Raw genomic sequence first — 21833 nt, 5'->3', positions numbered from 1 at the left:
GATCCTACCAAGTAATGTCATCAGATAGTATTTGCCATGAATCTACCATCCATAACATTTTAACAATGGATATTTGAAGAGTTTTTTTTTTTTGGGGGGGGGGGCTATTTATACTATAGTGAAAGAGATAGGGCTATAAAACAATATGCAAGATAGTATGCTCAGAGAAATTGCATCATACATTTGTTTGATTCCGTAAATTTTTGAGTGGAGGGAGCAGGATCAAATCGTCGTCGTCGGCAGCCATCCATCTCGAGAGACGATGGTGTAGCTTCTTAAGAGTCCATCTGCACCGCCAAGAATGGCTGTGCAGTCCAACTCGGGAGTGACACGGTATCTGTCTCCTCCCGTGTTGAATCGACATCTTGCGATGACGCTGGAGTGTCCTCTCCAGTGAAGCTGAAGCTACAGAGCCTGGGCAGGGTGATATGGAGGGTCTGCTGTTGCCCATGCAGCAGACCCCCCCTCTCTTCGCAGCTGAAGGGTCCAAGGGAAAGACGGAGTCGATACAGCTTGGGTTCAGGTGCGCCGCAGGAGTTGCCGGTGTTGACTACAACGTCAAACCGCCTTAGGGACTCCGGCTCCGGATTTTCTGTCGGGGTTTACTCCCTTAGCCTTTCCCCTGAAGAGGTATGCCGCAAGGCAGTGGAGGTTTTTTGGAGTCAGAGTTTTCCTTCTCTGATGTGCCCTGACTGGAAGATGGAACCAGCGACACTTAGCTCGCAGGCCGACGCTCAATCCACTGAGCCAAACCAGCCAGGGCAGCAAGATCAAATAGATATACAAGTAACAAAGTAAATAGTTCCATTCATGGAGACATCATGACCCAACAAGTCCGTAAGGTGAGAGAAATGCAGCTGTCCCATTCCCATGCTCTTGTTATGGTATTTAGTCATCACGGTTTCCTCAGCATGAAGCGTCTCCTTGAATGGAGTTTGACGTGGAACTGAGATTCTCTCTTTCTGGGTGGCTGTAGAGGTTGGAAAGGGTTAATTAGACTGTACTGTTCTTGATTTTTACTTTGCACTCTGAAAATCTTGTAAGGTACTTTTTTTTAAAATTTACTTTTAGAGAGAGGGGAAGGAAGAAAGGGAGAGAAACATCAATGTGTGGTTGTCTCTGGGGCGCCCCCAACTGGGGACCTGGCCTGCAACCCAGGGTTGTACCCTGACTGGGAATTGAACCACCATCCTTTGATTTGCAGGCCGTAGCTCAATCCACTGAGCCCCTCCAGCCAGGGTGTAAGGTGCTCTTTTATCATGCTAAAATGTAAGATTTGTGGGAGATTAGAAGACTGAAGTGGTTCCCTCAGGGAACTTGGAACAATTTGAGTTATTTCCTAAAAGTAAAGATTGACATATAGGGTGAAAAACAGCGTCTGAAGTGTAGTCATGAATACATGGATGAAGTAGTGAGTTAGTGGATCTGGTGCAACCATATTCTTTTTCCTTTTAAAGTTGTTTCAGTTTGAATAATGGGCATTCATAAAAACCACTTACATCATTTTCCACGCTCCTTCAACTTTTAATTTGCTTATTCCAAATAAGCACATTTAGAGATTGTTTCAGCTGCCATCATTTACGACAGTCTATCGTTTAAAGGAGCCCACTCTCCCCCTCCCCCTTTCCTTTTTAAATAAGTAAAGTGTTTGCTTTAGGGACATTTTATCCAAACCTATCCGTTCTGGGAAAACAAATGCACTTACAGGTGACTTGTCATCAATTTGATTGTCTCTGCATAGAGAAATGGGAAAAAAATAGGAGCAGGATGGGAAGGAGATACACTTTTCAATGTACATTCTTAGGTATTTTTGGAAGTTTGTATCACAGGCACACGTCAATTATTAACATAAAAAGGGGCGTCATGTAAGTTGGAGATAGTGTACGCACTTCTTATGTACCCATGTGCCTTGTCTGTTTCGTTAAAAGCCAACTGAGTGATATAGTCTGATGATTGGTAAGGGATAATAGTCATCATTATTATTGTAAGGAGTGGTGTGTATAAATCAGAACATTGTTTTTTTGCACAAGTTTGAAGAATTGGAGGAAAGCACATTGGAATGAGGGAGTTTAAGATGCTATACTAGGGTGATGAATGGAAGTAGATACAATGGTGAGTTGCAAAGATATATGCCAGGATGAGCCATCGGGCAGTTTTCTTGAAAGCAGAGAGAAAAAACCTGTAGGCTCTCAGGCCCAGACACAGAAAAATGAGAGGACCGCTGAGAAATACGAAATTTTAGAGTTAGTTTTAGAGGAAATGTACTATTTTTAGATTTCAAATAAAATAGGCAGGTGGTGGGCTAGGATATTTAGGTAGCATTTCCTCAGTGTTTTGTTCGTCGTTTTGTGTTTATTTAACTTCCACTCCTCATTGAGGTGTTTTTTCAGTCCTTGAGTTTAATTATGTAGCCTGGGTAGGTGTTTGTTAAGCGATATGGTAAACTAAATATGAATAAATGTTCATTGACTGTTGGTGTTATTACCCAATTTGCATTTTAAATCAGGGCTTCAATCTTTAGCACAATAGCAGTAAATATGTTTGAGGAAAACATGGATACACATTGAACTTATTTTACAATCTATCTAGGTCCAGCTCAGAGAGAAACCATTACATGTACACATTGCTAAATCTAGGAAAACAGTCAAAACTTACTTTTTTGCTTCCTCTTTGCCATACGTGCTGTGCATTCATGGTTATATAACCGAGTTCTACATTCAAGAACCACGTGTCTGCCACCCTCAAATGTCCTGTTTCCTGAAACACGCCACGCCCCGTAACTACTCCTTGCCTTTGCATGTACTGTCTGGAATAACGCAGCAGTACGCACTTCAGCTTCCCATCTCTGTTCTTCTTTCAAAATTCAGTGCAAATGTCCCTGTGAGACATCCTCATTGTATTCATATCTGTCCCAAATGACCACAGACCCAGCAGCTCAATGAAACAACAATTTATTTTCTCACCGTTGTGGAGGCCAGAAGAGCAAAACCGAGTGCTGGCCAGGCCACGTTCCCTCTGGGGAGCCTAGAGAGATTCAGTTACTTGCGTCTTCCAGCCCAGTGGCTCCAGGTGTTCCTTGGCTTGCGACTGTGTGACTGTAATCTCTGCTTCCTGGTTACATCTCTGTGTTCGTGTCCTTTCCTCTTATGTTTCTCATTGCATCTAGGATGTTCTTATCTCAACACCCTTAATCATATCTTCAAAGACATCCCTTTAAAAAAAAAAGTCACATTCACAGGTTCTGGATGGTCATATCTTTTGGGACACCACTCTTCAACTCACTATACTCACCAAGCCCGCCATTCATTCATTCATTCATTCATTCATTCATCTGATGTCTAGTGAGTACCTAACAAACAAATCCTCCTTTATCATCTTCTGGGGCTCAGTTCATATCTGTTTTAGCACTTTGTATATTGTATTAAATTTATATACTTACTTCTGCCTCACTGGTTTGGAAAGTTCCTTGATGGGAACTATTTGACTTATCTTTTTTCATTCCTTGAACACTGAAGCCTCTGGCTCATTGTTATTCTCTCCAAAAACCACTTCTTGGGGATCATAATTTTTGGTGATTTAAAAAACAACAAGGTGGTCCTTCTAATATGTTAAGTTTTTGGCCAGTTAATGTCCTTCCTTTTCATAATCTCGTTCTCTTGGGCTCTTTCAACCTTTACTCCTCGGACATGCCCTAGTCCTTGTCACTACAAATATCTGTAACTACTGCAAAATTTCCGTGTCAAGCCTTGTGCTCTCCGACGGCCGCCGCCTGTTTTTCCCGGGTGCTTCTCTCGAGTCCTATTTCCTAGTGACCTCTGATGGCACTGACCTCTATCCGCTTTTCACTGCTGCTCTCAGCCCTTCTGTACTGATGGCCCTGCTGGCTCAGCAGATCTGCTGCCAATCAGTATAATAATTCTCTTGCGTTTTCTTCTTCCGCTTTGTCTTGTTCCCTTTGTTTTTCACACCATTATTTTTCCTCTTTATTCAGTCTTGTCAACATGCTATTTCTCCCATCCACACAAAATATATTTTGAAGGGATTGTTTTCTCTTTCTGTTGCTCCACTATTTTTCTCCATTTATAGAATGTCTTTAAAAGGCCTGTCCACAATTTTTTCACCCTCCTCTTTTGAATCTATTGTAACAAACTTTCAAAGAAACATATCCTGTCAATGTACCAAATTGCACCAAAGTTTAATTCTTAATTTGCCCCTTCTTTTTATCTGTCTTCATTTTTTAAAATGATCTCACCAGGTCTTAAGGCTTCGAATATCAAAATTGCTATCTTCATCCTAGACCTCTGTTCTGACCTATGGGCTAATACATCCAACCAAATACCTGACATTTACACTAAAATTTCTAACAGACACCTCAGACTCCAAACTAAGCTTTTTCTTACTCTCCAAACTGGCTTCATTGTTTAATTAATGAAATTTCTCTTGTAGACTCATTCTTGTTTCTGATCTTTCTTTCATATATTGTTGGCTCTAGTCCAAACACATCTATAATCTGACATTTTACTACCCCTCCCACTGCTACCAGACTGGATCAAGCCTCTGTTATTATTTTAATGTAAGTTCTCCCTGTTTCTGTCCTTGACCCTTAACAGGCCGCTCTCCAGGCAGCAGCCGGGTGGGGTCAGGGCAGGCTTGAAGCATGAGATTATGTTAGTGTTCTGCTCAGATCTCCCCTATAGTCCCCATTTCATTTGGGGTAACAGAGCCCTGCTATGGTGGATGAGGCTGCACTGAATCCAGACACCTCTCTGGTGGCATCCAAAACTACTCTCCCATGAGCTCACACTGTTTCAGCAACGGCGGCCTCCTTGCTTTTCCTCCAGCACATCAGGAATCTAATGGGCTTTGACATTTGTTCTTTCCTCTGCCTAGAAAACTATACACCAAGATAGTTTGAAAAGCTTTACATGTTCTTATAATGTCTTCTCTGACTCTTTGGCTTAAAATGGTGCCCCCAACACTCCCTTCCGGAATAGGGAGACAAAGAAACACTGGTAAAGGACAAATTTAGTTGGAGAATAATAATATGATTGGAAAATGCAGCATTGGTATTAAATGCAAATTCTTAAAATAAAATTGCATTCTGTAAAGGAATAAAAATAAAAACTTGAAACCAAAATTTCAAATTAGAACTGCATTTGCATTTTAGGAATTCATAGTAAGTGGTATGTTCTTGACTTGAAGTCACGTCTTCTGATTTTAAATATCCTCATTACACAGTTATTCCCCTCTCTTACTCCCTTCTTTCCTCACATGCCTCTTGCTTCTCTGTTTATTTTCTTCCCTTTTATAGATATATGAATAAATAATATATTTTTTCTGTCCTCTAAGTTGTTTCTTAAAAGATATTTAAAGCCAGTAATGGCCCTTTATGAAACAATGCTTGTTATAACTACTAAGAAAGATGTATGGCCATTTGTAATTGTACTTTACAGTTCTATACATAGATCTAGCTTTGAGTCATTTTAATCATATTTCTGTCCAAACAAACTTGATTTAAAATCTTTCTGTAGATTATTATGTGTCAGTTATCTTGCTGAAGTCATGTATAGTTTATGCTTTTGATTTTTTTTAAACCAGCAAATTCTCTACTATAGAGAAAAAAAAAGTCATCAAATTTTTCAGGCCTGCCAACTTTGTTAGTTCCTATAATGTTCTCTGTATAATGGCTCATTATTTCTCTCCTTGTTCTAATTTATTTAGAGGGGATGGCTGATATGATATTTTTTTTGTTTGTTTTAAATTTATTTCTCCCTTTTATGCTCCAAACATATAGTTATTGCATTTAGCTTGATTTTATAATTACAGTATATACTCGTTCTCCTAACCATGTACAAATTAATCTGCACAAATTAGTCCACAAAAGTCAAAACCATTCTTCATGCAGTGGCATGTATTGAGGTACAGTGTTGAGGAGCTGAAGGTAAAACACTGGAGATGTTGCTCTGTAAAGGCAACTGTTTTGGGATCATATTTGATAGTATCAATGTCCATATTTATAAAGAGATAAATGAAATTTAAAGTAAAAGTGGGAATAAGTTATATCTGCCATTTTCCCCAATTTTCATTTTAATGTGAAAGTTTATTTCCCTGCCTGGTATTCCTCAACGACTTCTAATTCAAACTCCTCATTGGGGTCTCTAGACTTTTTTTCATCGTAGGGCTGTTTCCACTGCTTAATGCTTCCACACAGCAGCCCCCCCCACCACCACATTTATCTTGGCTGCCCCCTTTTCATTGCAGAGGTCCTAGCTTTCACAGATACATATGTAAAGTTCCTTTTTGTTCACTTTAGAATGCTTATCATTATAATGTTTTTTATTGTTTAACTTTTTTTCCTTGTTGCCCCGGGAAACTTAGGGTGCCATCTTATTTACCGAGAAAAAATAGCAACTTGCCTGTGGGCAGAGGGCACTGGATGGGCAGAGGGCACTGGATGGGCAGAGCTTTAGAGGTGCAATGAGCCACAGTCTGATGGTTTATATAAAAGTGGAAGTCCAGGGAGCCACCATGACTAGGTTGTGAACTGAGGGCAGGGCAGCCAGGGGCATGGGAAAGCGCAGAAATGAACGTTGAGGAATCTGGGAGTGCATCATATTTTAAAACATGGTCGTAAAATAATCATGTTTGTGTTTTCAAAAGGTAACTCCTAGGAGGGTGGAGGATGAGTGACTGAACAGTGTAATAATAGTAGGGGAGTCAGTTAGGAACCTGCTTCAATAGTTCAGGTGATGGATGGCAAAGGCTAGACTCAGGCTGTTCCAGAGGAAATAAAGGGAAATGGGACCAAAGATGATTTTTTTGGAAGTAGAGTTGGGTGGAGATGGACATTGTTAAACTATAGTCTACAGGGGAGGGGAAAATAGTCAAAGATGACTTTGGGGTTCTACCGAAGAAAACAGGATGCTTGTTACTAGGCAAGAAGGGGAAGAGAATTTTACATGCAGTGAGTTCAGTTGTGGTATGGTGACATTTGATGGACCGGTATATAATGCTCTGAGAGGATATGTTCAATAAATAATATGTGTTTGGGTCCCAAAAATCTGAGGCCTGATTAAGGAAGTGAACACTGAAACAAGAGAAGGTGAGAAAGGGGAAAGGATGAGAAAGTCAAGGATAAAACTTGGTACGAGAAAGAAAAACACCATGGTTTTGCCTACTGACTCCCTATGTTCTTCTTCTAAGTCAATTTTGCCGTATCCTGTTCATCCAGTATGTCTTGAAAGTTAAGCTTTCCTTAAGATTTTGGCTTCAGCTCTTTTCCTGTCACTCCTTCTTGCCTGTGTTCCAAGGTTGCTTTAAAAAAAAAAAAAAAATCCCTGCCTCCCTTTCGCTGAGCCATGTCATTTCCAGTGGCATTGCAATGAGCTTGTTCCCATTGAATCCCCTCTGTTTGTTTTCCTCTCTCCCTTGGCAGGCTTGTCTGGCAGTTACTTTCTGCCACATTTCAAAGGCAGCTCCGTCATGGGCAGCCATTCTAACCTCAACCCTTTAGGCTGGTCATTCCTAACACCGCAGCCTAAAATAGACACCCTGAGTCACTTCCTAGTACATGAGGATGTATTAATTTTCTATTTACAGACTACCACTGTCCAAAATACATTGTGTTTGTTTATTGTCCGTCTTTATCTATAGGAGGTGAGCGCCACGGGAAGTCACTGGTTTTGTGTTCTGGACGGCTTTTTGCATTTCATTTGTGGTCAATGTTTTCTTTTTCAGGAAATTTTTCCTGTTGATAGCCTCTTGAATCATGCCATCACTTCATTGTAGTTCTTTACCCTCGTGCAGTTTTATGAGACAAGTTTTTCTCTATCCTATACCAAACAGATCCCCACTTCCATTCTTTTCACCATTTATACCCCCTTTTTTTTCCTTAGGAGTGCTGACATGTGTTTAATGTGTTTATCATCTGTTTCTTGCCATTAGAATGCACATTCTTGAAGATAGGGACTTAGTTTTATTCCCTGTTATGTTGGTAGAAATTTGGATGGTTCCTGGCACATAGAATTCACTCAGCTGATGTTTGAGGAGTACATGACGCAATGTATAGATATAGAGAAGTCTCTTGCCAGACAGTGCAGGTAAGAGCCTTGGTCAGCCATTCTGGCCATCTGATTCTTTCTGCTGGTGAGTCCTCCTTTTTAGTTGTGAACAATTAGACACCCATGAGGTGGGTGTTGGGGAGGATTCCCATGCAAAGAACAATACCTAAGAATATACAGAATTAGAATTGGATCAACACTCTTGCCATTATGGTATTTAAATGCGACCGACTTGAACCCAGTTTTGCCATTTATGGAAGTTCAAGGCCCATTCCCCAAGGGCTGGTAGTGGTGGTCTTATGTTTCCACGCCCTCCTCTAGCTTGTTGACTTTCAGCTCCCTGTGTTCTAGTGCTGTGCTCTGCCACATCGGTCCTGGGTGTACAACTCAACTGTCTGTTCAAGTTTCACCAAAGAGAAACTACAATAAACTCACTGGTCACCCCTGTTCTAAGTCAGTTTCCACCCCCTCTTGCTGTTTCCGTTTTTCAGCAGGCTGTTAACCAGTCTTATCTACTGTTGTTTCCTTTCTTATTTTTTTGCCCTTTGCACATTTTTGTTTCTCTCACTGGCATTTATGTGGAGTTTGCCAGGGGAGACCCATACATGTATGGATTTGGGGTGCCATTTCCACTGGACACCTCTCCTTTAAAAAAATGATATTTCAGAAGTGCTTACCTTCTCGGATACAACCTTTTGGTTAAATCTCAGATAGTACCAAGGTTTTAAGTAGCATATTTAAAAAAATTGTTTGTTTGTTTATTTATTTTATTTTTAGAGACAGGAGAAAGGAGAAGGAGAGGGCGAGAAACATCACCGTGTGGTTGCTTCTCACTCGCGCCCCCAACTGGGGACCTGACGTGCAACCTACTCATATGCCCTGACTGGGAATCGAACCAGCAACACTTGGCTCACAGACTGACACTCAATTAAGTAGCATATTTAAGTCAAGGTCTTATGACTCACAATTTCATGTTCTTTCACTACATTCTGTTCTTTTTTTTTTTTTTTTTTCTTTTCCTCTCAGGAGTAAACTTGTTATTCTTTAATGATGGGGGTGGATAGAGGTGGAAGAGGGTATGAGGGGGATAAATGGTAATGGGAAAAAATACAATAAATAAGTAAATAAGTAAGTAAATAAATTTGTATGCTCTAAAAAAAGATGAGTATTATTTTATTAATTTAAATAGAGATTCATAAAAGTAATTCCAAAAAAAATAGATGCATTTAGGAGAAGACAATAAAAGACATAGCAATGCTTTTTTCAGCTCTTCAGTTTTACTGTCTTTATTTAATGTTTAAGGCCATTGATTTTGCTCTCTTGCTTCTATGGGTTTTAGTAATGAGCTTCCCTGTTCTACTACAGTATAGTCTGTTTTCCCAATTTTATCTTGATTGTCTCTTGCTCATCCTATTAAGAGGATCTGCAAGATTTCACAAAATTGCATACAATTCTGAAAGCCTAAAAGAGCAATGTGCCAGTTAGCTCTTTGATCTTATGGATAATATAGAAGAAAAGTAGTTCATGAAGATATATATTAAAAATGCCTCCATATGATGAAGCAGAAAACTCTCTAAAACCAGAGTGTTTGCAAGAGGCAAAAGATTAAAATCAAGTTGTAAAAAAAATAACTTTGAATAAAGTATTTTAAAGCATATTTAAGTTTTAAAAGCACATAAATATCAATATAAATTAAAAATATACTAGAATATCTTCAATATATGACCTTTATTAATAACTTAGATCATAAAACATGATGTTCTGAGTTTTCTCGTTTATTAAATTGACTGATATTTGCTGATTTTAACTATTATTCCACTAAGAGTTTAGATTCTATTGTAAAAGCAAAACATGTCCACTGTATAAAAAAATAAGATAAGATAAATGGCATAGAAAAATGGAGGTGTCATTGCCCCTTATTTTTCAACCCCCAGTCCCAAGCTAAATATAGTTAGCATTTTGATACATACATTTTTTGCATACCAACTATGCATATACTCAATATCAAATATGTATATGCTGTGAATAAATGTCCATGTGTGAAAATGAAATGATATTGTATATGCTTTTCCTTCTTGGCATACATAAAGATGTTTAAAGTGAGTGTACTTAATTGAAAAGGACTATCACTGTCTTTAAAATACTTTTCAGTATCAAAACTAACTCTATAACTCTAAAATGACATATATTTAATGAAAGCATATCTGTAGGAAAATGTCTTGAATTTTAATGAGAGAGACAGTAAAAATATAATATAAAGGATAAGTGACCCTTTCTTTCTTATTATTAGATTTTTTGGCATTTTTAGTGATTATTATTAGATGATGAAGACACTTAATATTTTCAAAGTGGAGGGAAATTAGGCTTAAAATCAGTCTGCATAAAAAATAACTATGACTTTAGCTAATGACAAAATGTATCATTAGTTCAACATAGTAGGCAATGAATGTGAAAAGTGCTAACATAAAATGAGATTGCATTCGTAGAACCGAAATGTTGAGAACAAGGGAGGATGTTATCTTCCAACTATCTGCAGCTGGGAAAACATGGCTAGTAGGAAAGAGTCCATCCAAGAAGCCCCCTTGTTAGATAAACACTGCTCATTCGAGCTTATAAAAAAACAGGGCAGGCATGATGGCTTATTTTGGAAAACTAGGCTGTTTGAAGACTGATTGAAATCGTTGAGGATGTTTAGGCTGCTACAGAAGTTTTGCTGGTATGACTACAGGCATGATAGGGACAATGGAATTTATTGGAAAGCAAACTTAAACTTCAAAAGAGGACAGCAACTTCTGTCTATTGAGTGCCTACCCTGTGTGAGGCAACATAAGAGAGGTGGCATGCAGATTTGGCCATGGTGGGATTTTGAATGAGTTTTCATAAAAATGGCTTAGTCACCAAATAAACTTCAGACAACTGAAAAGATTAGAAAAAATGTATTTTCCTTGTTACTTCATACCTCACTGCATAAGATCTGTAAAAAATGTAGTCTTAAGAAGTTAAATGGAAAAAAAAGTAAATGTACAGTTTATATAGAATCACAGCTATTTCGTTAATTAAACCCATTTTAAAGATAAGGTGGCTGAGGATCTGGAAGATTTAAGTAACTTGCCCAAAGAGAGCATTACAAGTTTAGAAAACACCGGAGCTAGGGTTAGCCCCGCTCTGACCCCAAAGCCCGTGTTCCAACCTACATGTGATGATCCATATCATAGTAATTAATCAAATTCAAAGGGATTGTAGGTTGTCTGGTGAAGTGCTGTAATTGCTTTCTGCACCTTGAGGTTTGTCTCAAAGTCTTGAGTGACATTTAAGTTGTTGTTGAAGTGATTCCTAGAAGGAGGAGGTTGTATGGCTTATCTCATGTATTCCCTACAGTTGTAAGATATTATTGTCTTACTGCCTAAATAAATAAAGGTATAGTAAGGAGAGCTTCTTAAATGTTCCGTATTATTGGTAAACTCAAAAACATGCAATTCGCAGTGCTATTAAAATATCTGTCTCCTGTCAAACTACTACCTAACTGAACTTCACATGCAAATAAATATTGTTCAACATGATGACTACCCTAATGTATTTTTACCAAGTTGCTTCAGTTGGGTCTTTATAATTTAAAGTTCTCAAAAGTATAGCTTACACATTTTCATATTTTAAGAGCTCAAATAGTGATATATTCATAATTTTATAGACATTCCTATGAAAATTCCACTATTTAAGAAATTATGGATGCTATAATACATATTCATGAAAAGAAGATGTAATTAATAATCTCATTTTAGAATGCCAGTAAAGCAATATTTCATTTTGATTTGAGGCCTTGTTTTTCATGTTGTATGAGAATAACATTAACGATTAATACTCAAAAAAAGCTTTATGTAAAGATGTTTCCTACGTAGATTTCTTCATTCTCTTTCCTGAGGTAACATTTTAATTCAAAGCTGTATTTAATTACATGGGGCTACTTAAAAGTTGTCATGATCTTTTTTAGTATATTCATGTACTTGTCTTATATTGACACATATCCAAGTAATATTTAAAGATTAACGTATAATTTATAAGAATTTCTAGTACTTATATCAACTATACAGAAAGAGGCTTAAATACACAAGATTAACTTGTTCAGTGTAAAGTCAATTGATGATTTGGTTGCATTATTTCTGATCCCAGCTGGTGATAAATGTCAGTAGCTAAGTAAGATATGTTCATTGTTATTATTTGTAACATCATCATTCCCACATGGTTTCTAATAATATTTGAAGTATTTTCCTTTTATCATTTTCCTTTGTTTCATACTCTGTTTATAAAGTGTACTATGTATGAAGATTTATATCGTTACTGCTCTTGGTTATTAAATAATCTTTGGGAAATATTTGATAGCTACAGAAGATTGCATACATAAAAATTTTAGGTATGTATGCTCTCTTCAATGCTGAATTATTAGCACAGTAATTATAGCTATCATCTGTGTTGTGATAAGTCTTTAGAGATACTATTTTGCTTAATCTGCGAAACAGCTTCATAGGAAGCTGCTGTTATTATCTTGATTATACAGTTGTGAAATTGAAATATAGGGAGGTTTCATGATTTACCCCCACCCACACAGCTGGGAAGTTGTAGAATTCGAATTTGAACCCAGGATGTCCAGTTCCATGGTCCTCACTGGGCACAATTATTCCTGGAAAACTCTTGGAATATGAAATGTGATAAACATTCAGGGTGTTTCAATTCCTACCCATATCTTAGTTTTTCTTTCTTAAAAAAATCCTGAACACTTATAAAGACCTTGGCATATATTGCCAAATTTTTTCCCAGAAAGGTTGCATTAATTTATACCCCATCAAGATTATCCCATAGAATTCATTTTTCAGTATATCTCCAGTGATAGATACATCTTTTTAATAGTTTTTGTTAACTTTACTATAAAAATTTCTATTATTTTGCATTTATTTCTTACTTGGAGTAATTAACTTTTTTGATCATTTTTATTAACTAATTATAATTCTTTTATTAATTTCTAGTTCATTCCATGTCATTTTTTCTATTCTAGTGATAATGATTAAAAGATTTATCTTAATCATCTATGTATTATATATATACACACACACTGCATCATATAATGTATTATGTAGCTAGATACTTCTTTTCTTCTTTTGAGACTTCTTAGAATGTACTGCTTTCATGAATAAAAAGGCTTTCTTTACCGTGAGGGAAGCCATTTATTTTAGTATGATATTTTCTAGGCTATTTATATTGATTTAAAAAAACATAACACTTTCATCCATTTAGATTCTATTTGATTGTGTGGTTTACTTCTTGTCCTTTCTGTTATGATGTAACTTTTTTCAATATGTGAAGTGTATACACAAACCACACACACACACCTTCATTCATACACATTCCCATTTTTTTGCTGTCTTATTTGTGTAGAATTCAGGACAATACAGTGAAAAGGAGAAGGTCCCTGGAGCCAAGCTGCCTGGGTTCAAGTCTAGATCCAACACTCAGTAGCAACACTCCTATTGCTGGCGTTTCAGGCTCATTTATCAAGTAGAGATAATAATAGTACTTACCCCAAAGATTTCTTGTGAAGATTGATACATTAATATCTGGAGAACACTTAGAACAGTGTCTAGCACATGCTAAATGATAGAAAAATAATTTTTACTCATGCTTAAGTTTATAATATTTTGTGTATGATAGTTATTTTTTCTTAAGTTTTTGATAGAATATATTCAATAGAATTTACCAATAATACTATATGAACAGGCACTGTGCATATGTGTGCATGTGGGTGTGTAATGGCTTTTAACTAAAGAGCTATTTCAATGTATTTAATGGATATGTTACACTTTATATTTACTTCTCTGTAAGCTTTGACAGTTTGTGCTTTTCCAGGAATTTTTATTTTATCTAAGTTGTTGAATTTTTTCACATATACTTGCTTATAATACCCCTTTATTATCCTTTTATGGTCTGTAGGATCTCTCCTAATGCTATATCTTTTATTTTTGGCATTTGTAACCTACTTTCTCTTTTTTCCTTAATTAGTCTTGAAGCTCACTCATTTTTTTCTGATCATATCTCCTCTCTGCTGAAACCCATCATAGACATTCTTATCTTTGTATCATGTTTGTGTGTTTCAGGGTTTGTTTTTGACTCCTCTTTTAAAGTTTCTATTTCTTTGCTGAAATTCTCTATTTACTCATGACTCTTGTCTACCTTTTCCTGTAGATCCTTTGACAGATTAGTCATAGTTATTTTAAAATCCCTGTCTGATAGTTCTAACATATGGGCCAGCTCTCGTTTCAGTTTAGTTGCCTACTTTATGTCTCCCGGGTGGGTCATTTTTTTCTTGTCCCCAATTATTTTCACGAATGCCAGCTGATAATATCTGGGAAAGAGCTGGTGACCAGGTGCTCATTTCTCATTTCTAGCACTCCCAGAAATTCAACACAATATGTGATATACATATTTATATAGATATCTATATCTGTATTTCTATAGATGTATCTGTGTGTGTGCGTGTGTGTATACATGCACACACGCACACACACATACACAGAAATATCATTCAGCCTTTAAAAAGGGGGCAATCCTGCCATTTGTGACAACATAGATGAACTTGGAGGACATTATGTTAAATGAAATTATCCAGACAGAAAGACAGACTGCATGATTTCACTTCTATGTGGAATGTAAAATAGTCAAATACATAGAAAAAGAGAGTTAAATAAAGGCTGCCAGCGGCTGGGGAGGGAGCAATGGGGAGTTATTGCTCAAAGTGTACAAATGTTCACTTACACAAAATGCATACGTTTTGGAGCTACTCCGTACACCCTAGGACCTACGATTAAGCATTATATGCTTGAACATTTTCTAGGAGAGCTCTTATCACTAAAGGAAAAAAAAATATCCCAGGTCACAGGAAGAAACTTTTTGGAGGTGATGGATAGGCTTCTAGCACTGATAGTGATGATAACTTCATGGATGTAAACTTATCTCCAAACTCATCACGTTGTATACATTAAATATCTGGAGCTTTTTATATGCCATCATACCTCAGTGAAGCCAGTTAAAACATATAGGACCACATGTGTTTCACTGTGAATTTTTTGGAAAAGTTCATTATTCAAACAAAAACTAAAGTAATGGACACTTGGTATTCCAAGCTACACCTACCTCATTTGAATAGATGGAGAGTTTTCGGGGACAGTTACAGGGACAGTGGCATTTTTAGGCCAGTGAGCAAATCGCACACCTGCAGAGAGTGCTCAGACCATCTTCCTTGGGTCTTGCTACTCTTCAGACCGTGGCAGGCTCTCCCAAGATTTTATGAGCCCTCTACTACCCTGAAGATTGAGCTTGCAATACCGGATCTTTGGAAAGGAGTTCATTAACTTTCATAACCCTTTTCAGTGAAGTAGTTAAAATGAAATATTCTACTTGATTTTTTCCTGGAAACTACTGACCTGTTGAAGGTATTTTAGTGACTTATGTTCACATATCCTATGTAATAGTGTCTTGTGGCAGATAAGTTATGTCCAATGGCAGTGCCTTCTATTTCTGTCTGCTGCTCGCCCCGGTACCAGTGGGGAGTAAAGGCAAAGCTGAATCGCAACCCTCTCTTCCTTTTTTCATTTGCACATTTTTATTTCAAACGAACAGTTACGTTTTCAGGGTTATGAGAATTACACAATCACAGGCTGAGAATGAGGATCTTTCGATGGGGCAGGTTGGTGTTTATCTGTGTAGCTAAAGCTTGAGTGGTTTTCACAGGAAGATGACTACTTTGTCTCAGGCGTTAGACCGGGTTCCAGGAAGGCAGGTCTGCTTGTAGCAAGCCCCCACAGTAGCTGCTGGTGTCAGGGACTGCCTGGCCCCCCCAGTTCTGCTGCCCCCACGGGGACTGCCTATGAACCTTCACCTACAGACAGGAACTTAGCAACCTCTCTCCTTTCCGAAACAACTTCTCCACCCCGAGCCCACTGTCTCCCCATGCCACCTTTAAAAAGCCCGGCCTCACTATTGCTCAGAGCCGACACTGCCTTGGTCTCAGCCCGCCTGCTTGCAGCCGGCCAGACAGATCTTTTCAACTCATGACCTGTTCTGTCATCTGTCCCCTCACTCTGCTGAACCTAACACTTTGTAATCGCAAAGTGGCTTTGAACAAAAGTCTAGAGTACCTTATTTTGAGAAGAAAAAAAAAAAATCACTCTTCAGAGAAGTTATAAAAATCAATAAAATAGAGAATTTATCAAGATGTAATGAAGTAAGGTTAGGAAATTCTGGGAGTCTGGAAGCACAGTAATGGAAATTGTTAACGAGGGGCACACAAGATGCATTGTCTGCCTGGGGATGGGTAGCAGCTTGAAGAGGTCTGATCATGCAGTCCATGAAGTAGGAGGACAGTAGTCCCTTTCTATATCGCGATTCACTTATTGTGGCTTCATTGTATCGCGGGATTTTTAGAAGTATTATATTTAATTATTTATCATGGATTTTTCACTATATCGCGGGATTTTGCGGTACTGTATATGTTGTTAAAGTTACGTAGGTTTAAGAGTGTAGAATAAATGTAAGGTTCCTACTTCGCGGGGTGGGCGGGTGCAAGGGGGTCTGGAACCTAATACCCAGGATAAGTGAGGGGATGCTGTAATGGAATCACTAAACAGAGCACCTCTTATGGGCTCTCAGCTTACAGAAATCTTTCACTCACAACTTCTTCAAGGGTGAAATATAAGTGGATTTTTAATATGTCAAACAAATTCGTGAAAAATGAAAAGGCCCGTAGCCTTGTAAATGATTACCTTATACATTAGGCAGATTACTCACATTCATAAATATTTTAAAAAGCAAACATGACACGTATGTGATGGCTGAAGTTGGGTCAGTCTGGCAGTCACTCGTGCCCAGGTGTTTGGTTAGACACCCGTCGGGATGTGGCCATGACAATAGTTTTTAGGTGGGATTCACATTCAAACCAGTAGAATCGGAGATACTGTGAGTGCATCCCATCGACTCTGTTGCAGATTTTAACAGAGAAAGACTGAGGTCTCGGAGGAAGCGGGGATTCTGCCTCCAGACGGCCTCAGGACTCAGGCCTGCAGCACCCGCTTCTCTGCACATCCCAACGCCGGGGATGCCCTGCAGGGTTTAGAATTGTCAGCCCCCACAGTGGCGCGAGGTGGTTTTTAAAAACGAATCTCTTTCTCTCTCGACAGACCTTTGGATTCTGTTTGTCTGGAGAACTCTGACTAATATAATGTGGATAGGTTACTTTTAAACAGTACTAAAATAAACCTCTCACTGCTTGCTACTTTAGGGCAGTTTAACAGATAGACAATAAACTAGTGACATTTTTTCTGGAAATGATGATTTGGATTTTTGTTTGTTTGTTTGTTAAGTTTCAGAGTTATAACCATATAGCATTACAATTTAATGATTATTTGGAGATTTGGGCATTTAAATTAGATTTCCTAACCCAATTTCAAGTTCTAGTAATTACATTTATAGGTAATAATCTCTAACACTTTAACTGGTATTTCTGCAGAGATTTAAAATAAGCCCTCAAACTGAACTATAACGATGACAGAGTTACCCTGTGCCACCTGGAACAAGGCCAGGCCACTGGTTTGCATTTGGCACCCGCTTTGCTGTGTCTCTTTAGTTTTCTTCATGTGAGTAAACAGAAAAGGTTTGGTTTCCAGAATTGTCAGGCTGGCAGCGTGCCCCACGACCTGAAACCAATTCAGAGAAATTAATGGAAAACATAATCTTAACACAATGCAAACCTTAGTGGGATTCCTCTGCTTTTCATTTAAGCCCCATAATATCCCTGGCTATTCTAGGAATTGAAGCTGAAGAAACTGTGGAATGTGAGAGAGAGAAAAATGTAAACATATGCCAGAGGCTACGACTGCCAGTGTCTTTTTGTGCAGAGAGCGTGATTAAATGCGACACATTGAAGGCACGAGAGAAATAGTTTCTTTCCCTCCCTTTTATCTCCTACAAACTTTTCCTTTCTTGTCAGCACAGAGAGCCACCTAAATACATGTCTATAACAATGACGTTTAACTTTAAAAACCTGTACAAATTCAGTACAAATCAGGTACAGATTTCCTCCGCAGCTGTGCATTCTTTTGGTAATGTACGACCTTGTGGATATAGAATAAAAGAAATATATAATATGGATCACATAGTTTAAAAATTCAGGGGAAAGCTACAAATAAGGGCAGTCTCCAAACTTTGGGAAAAAAATTCTGTAAAATGAAGTGTTAAAGGCATGGATAATTTCTCTGGTCCTTTCCAGCTCCTACCCAGATCCTAAGCACCAGTGTTTTGCCAGTAAGAACACTGAGGCCCCGAAGTGTTGTCCCGTGTCTGTCTCAGGGCTGCCATTCGAGGCCCCCCAGTCCGGAATCCTGGGTGAACACCTTGTCGCTGATGCTCCCCAACTGAAGCTCTCTCTCTAAAGAAACATTATGAGGTAGTGTGTTTCTTCACGTAACCACTGAAACCGCATGGTGTCATTTTTTGATGGATGTATGGTCACAATATTAGGACATCAGATTTTCATGGAAGCAAGTGAAGATACTAAGAAATAAAAAAAAAAAAGGTCATATCATTCTAGGCATATTTTTAATAAAAAATAAATACCTACTGCCCCCTATCAATTTGGATTTCTAGAATGTACAGATTACCTTATTTTTCAAGAGAAATGCCATTCATTATATTCTGTTCACATGGTGACTATTTTCTTTAGTCACTAGGCTGGTTTTCTTTGGGTTATTCAGCCTGTTTTCCCCTGACGTCATCCTGGGTAGTGCGGGCAGAGGCAGTTTTCTCAGCCCCAAACCCCTGGGGCTCTCACTGGACGGTCTGGAAGCAGCTGCTGCCCCCACCCAGGAGGGCTGAGGATGGACAACTCTCAGTTTTTAGAGGAGAGAACATGTATTTATTGTTTCCTGGAGCCGTTTGCTCATCATGGCATCTTAGAGTTAGTAAGAGCGAAAATATAAATGCCTATTTGTTTAGTTAAATACCTGTTCCCATTTTCTTTAAAAAATGTCAAAACAATTGAAATTGCATGCAAGTCCATGTCATGACTTAAAAAAAAATCTTGTCTCACTGATGAGAAGATGTCATTTTACTGTTGCTGTCAGAGTCAAGAATGCAAATGGAGATATTGAAGTACCAGTAGCTTAGTACATTGAGTGTCACAAACATATTTATTAATATTTATGTACATAATTAATGTCTTCTCAATTTTTTATCCTTCTTTCCCTTCTCCTTGAATGTGGACAGCTTGTTTCTAAACCCAAAGCAACTCTATGTCTTTTGCTTGGAAATAAAAAGCCCATAGATTTAGAAAGATTATACCTTTTTTTCCTCAGAAATATTAATATTCTGTTAGCAAAAATTCTATCTAGAGCAGCTTAAAGGATTTAGTAAAGGTAATTGAGCAATCCATAAATAAGTTAGAGTATGTTAATATTTTAAAATGTCTTAATGCATTTTAAATGTTTTTTTGAGTACTGAATATTGCAATCCATTGGTGTATATACCGTATTTTAGGTTATATATAACTTGGGAGCTTATCAAATGATAATTGGGCGTATTGAATGTTAGTATTAGCAAAACTCAGATTTCTGAAACTGTTTGATTTCTGCCTTATTTCTTGAAACTGGCTATTATAAAACTATAAATTGGAGAAATGTTATTATTTACGTTTTGTGCATTATCTTTTTCGGAATGTTATCCTGAGGTGTGGAATGAAATGAGTAAGATTACTGGCCTGAGTAGAGAGGAAGCAGCAATGGTGGGCCATGTGCAGACGTCCCATTATTCTCTTGGTATCGTCTCAATGTACGAGCTACTTTTGATGGAATATAAGTAGAGCTCTGGGTCCATTTTTCATTTCACTGCCATTACTGGAGTATTTCTCTAGCAATAATGTTGCACTTAGAAGTTAACCTAACATTGAGCCTTCAATCAGAATTTCGGGGGAGGAAAGTAAAGAATATCAATGTGTGGCTTACAATATTTATTACACAAGAGAGCTAAATGCTCTGGGGGTCAGGATAAGGGGATGCTAAACATTTGTCCTCCTCCCCTAAAGATGTAAAAAGTTGAATTTATGCAGCAAGAATGAGGGCCTTCTGCAAGGGCAGGAGGTAGCTGCGAAGATAGATTAGGGATTGAGGGCATGGTAATGATAAAATAGATGAGATAGAAAATTCTTTTCTTCAGTTAATATCAAAAGGTATGGCCCTCGTAAAGTTTTCATTAGGAGGTTCAAAACACTATCTGAATTCACTCATTTGAAGGAGGGCTTCAGGTAGGGACATAGGGAGAGAGAATGTTTCTATGTTTGTGAGATGTATTACTATATCTTTTTAAACTGTATCTAAAATAGTCATTCATTTTTTCAACATTTAATAAACACTCATGGGATACACTATGCATGACATTAGGAACAGAAAGATGTATTAGATTTGCCCTCAGTTTAAAAATCTTGGTGCTTTCCTGGAAGGTGAGAGGTGAGGCAAGAGATGATGAGCCTTGTGTGCTCCTAGGGCAGTGTGAAGACTTGGTCTGCTGGAGCCCAGAGAAGGCAGCGCTGATGTCTTGGAAGATAAGGAAACATGTACGACTGTTTCAGAAACTGGTCAGAGGAAGCTAGATTTGAACATCTAGAGCCCGGAAACCCAGATTTAAAATTTGCTGTTGTCTTAGCTTTCTGTGATTGATAAGGAGGTTTGCCTTCTCAAGGGAACTGAAGGACTTGTCAAAGGAACACAAAGTCTCAATGTTAGGGGCTGTGACACCTGTCATTTGCACAGCCACTTGTCTCTGCTTGATGTGAATTTTGCGAATCATGAATCAAACGTGGTTTTATTTTTGTTATATTTTAGGCGTGAAATGTCAATATAAGTATACAGAGAACGGCACTACTTTTCAGTTTATGGAATGAGACATTTTGTTTTGCTTATCAATGCACGAGTTGTCAGGCATCTTAGATATCTGTACATTTATTTATTTTATTCCTGTCTCCTTAAACATCGAGTTTCATGTTAATCATTCCCAAATATACCTAAGTTACTTAAAAAGTGACATGTAAAAATGTAGGGGTTGTTTTATTTTTCTTAAAAATTACGTTTTATTAAATTTATCTTGAAGGGAAAGTAAAGAAGAGGAAGTAAAATCATTATTACCACAGGTTTTGGAGAGAGGCCCAGATTTAAGCTCCAGCTGTCTTAATTTCTATCTTTGTGCTTTGAGAAAATTCATGTCTCTATGTTACAGTTTTGTTTTTTTTTTAATTTATAAAACAAAATACTAAAAGTCTGTACCTCACAGGGTTGTTCAAGAAGAATTAGGGTAAAGTTTGCTATTGTGTCCATCAAAAGTAATCATGCAGAAAGTGCTAGTTTTTCAATCAAAACAATAATTGCAGCATTGTTCACTTTCTTGATAGATAATCATTAGGTAGGTGATAGATGGTGTATCAAAATCTGAAATATGTAGAGGGTAGTTTTCCTTTATGTTAAAAATACACATTTTATTCTGATTTCTCCCTGCAGTGGTAGTAACATAGTAGCCAGTGTCCATTATATGTGTCCTGGCAGTTTTCTCTTAGGGACTTTGGCTGAGGAACAAGATCCTGGTTACTTCTATTGTCTTCTGCTCTGATTACATGTTATGCCTGGGTCCCAGGTCGGTCTGCGCTGCGGTTTCAGCTCCTGGCTCTGCAGACTTGACCTGAGTCCTGCT

General features: G+C 37.9%; 1 protein-coding gene across 1 annotated transcript in view; it reads left to right on the top strand.

Moving 5' to 3' along the window:
* Nucleotides 1–21833, top strand: part of GPC5 (glypican 5) — a 1053876-nt gene that overhangs the window by 63921 nt on the left and 968122 nt on the right. The window lies entirely within an intron of this gene.

Source organism: Furipterus horrens, unplaced genomic scaffold (genome assembly GCF_987537825.1).
Source record: "Furipterus horrens unplaced genomic scaffold, mFurHor1.1.pri manual_scaffold_12, whole genome shotgun sequence".
Classification (NCBI taxonomy): Eukaryota; Metazoa; Chordata; class Mammalia; order Chiroptera; family Furipteridae; genus Furipterus; species Furipterus horrens.
This window is presented reverse-complemented; position numbering and strand designations above follow the sequence as displayed.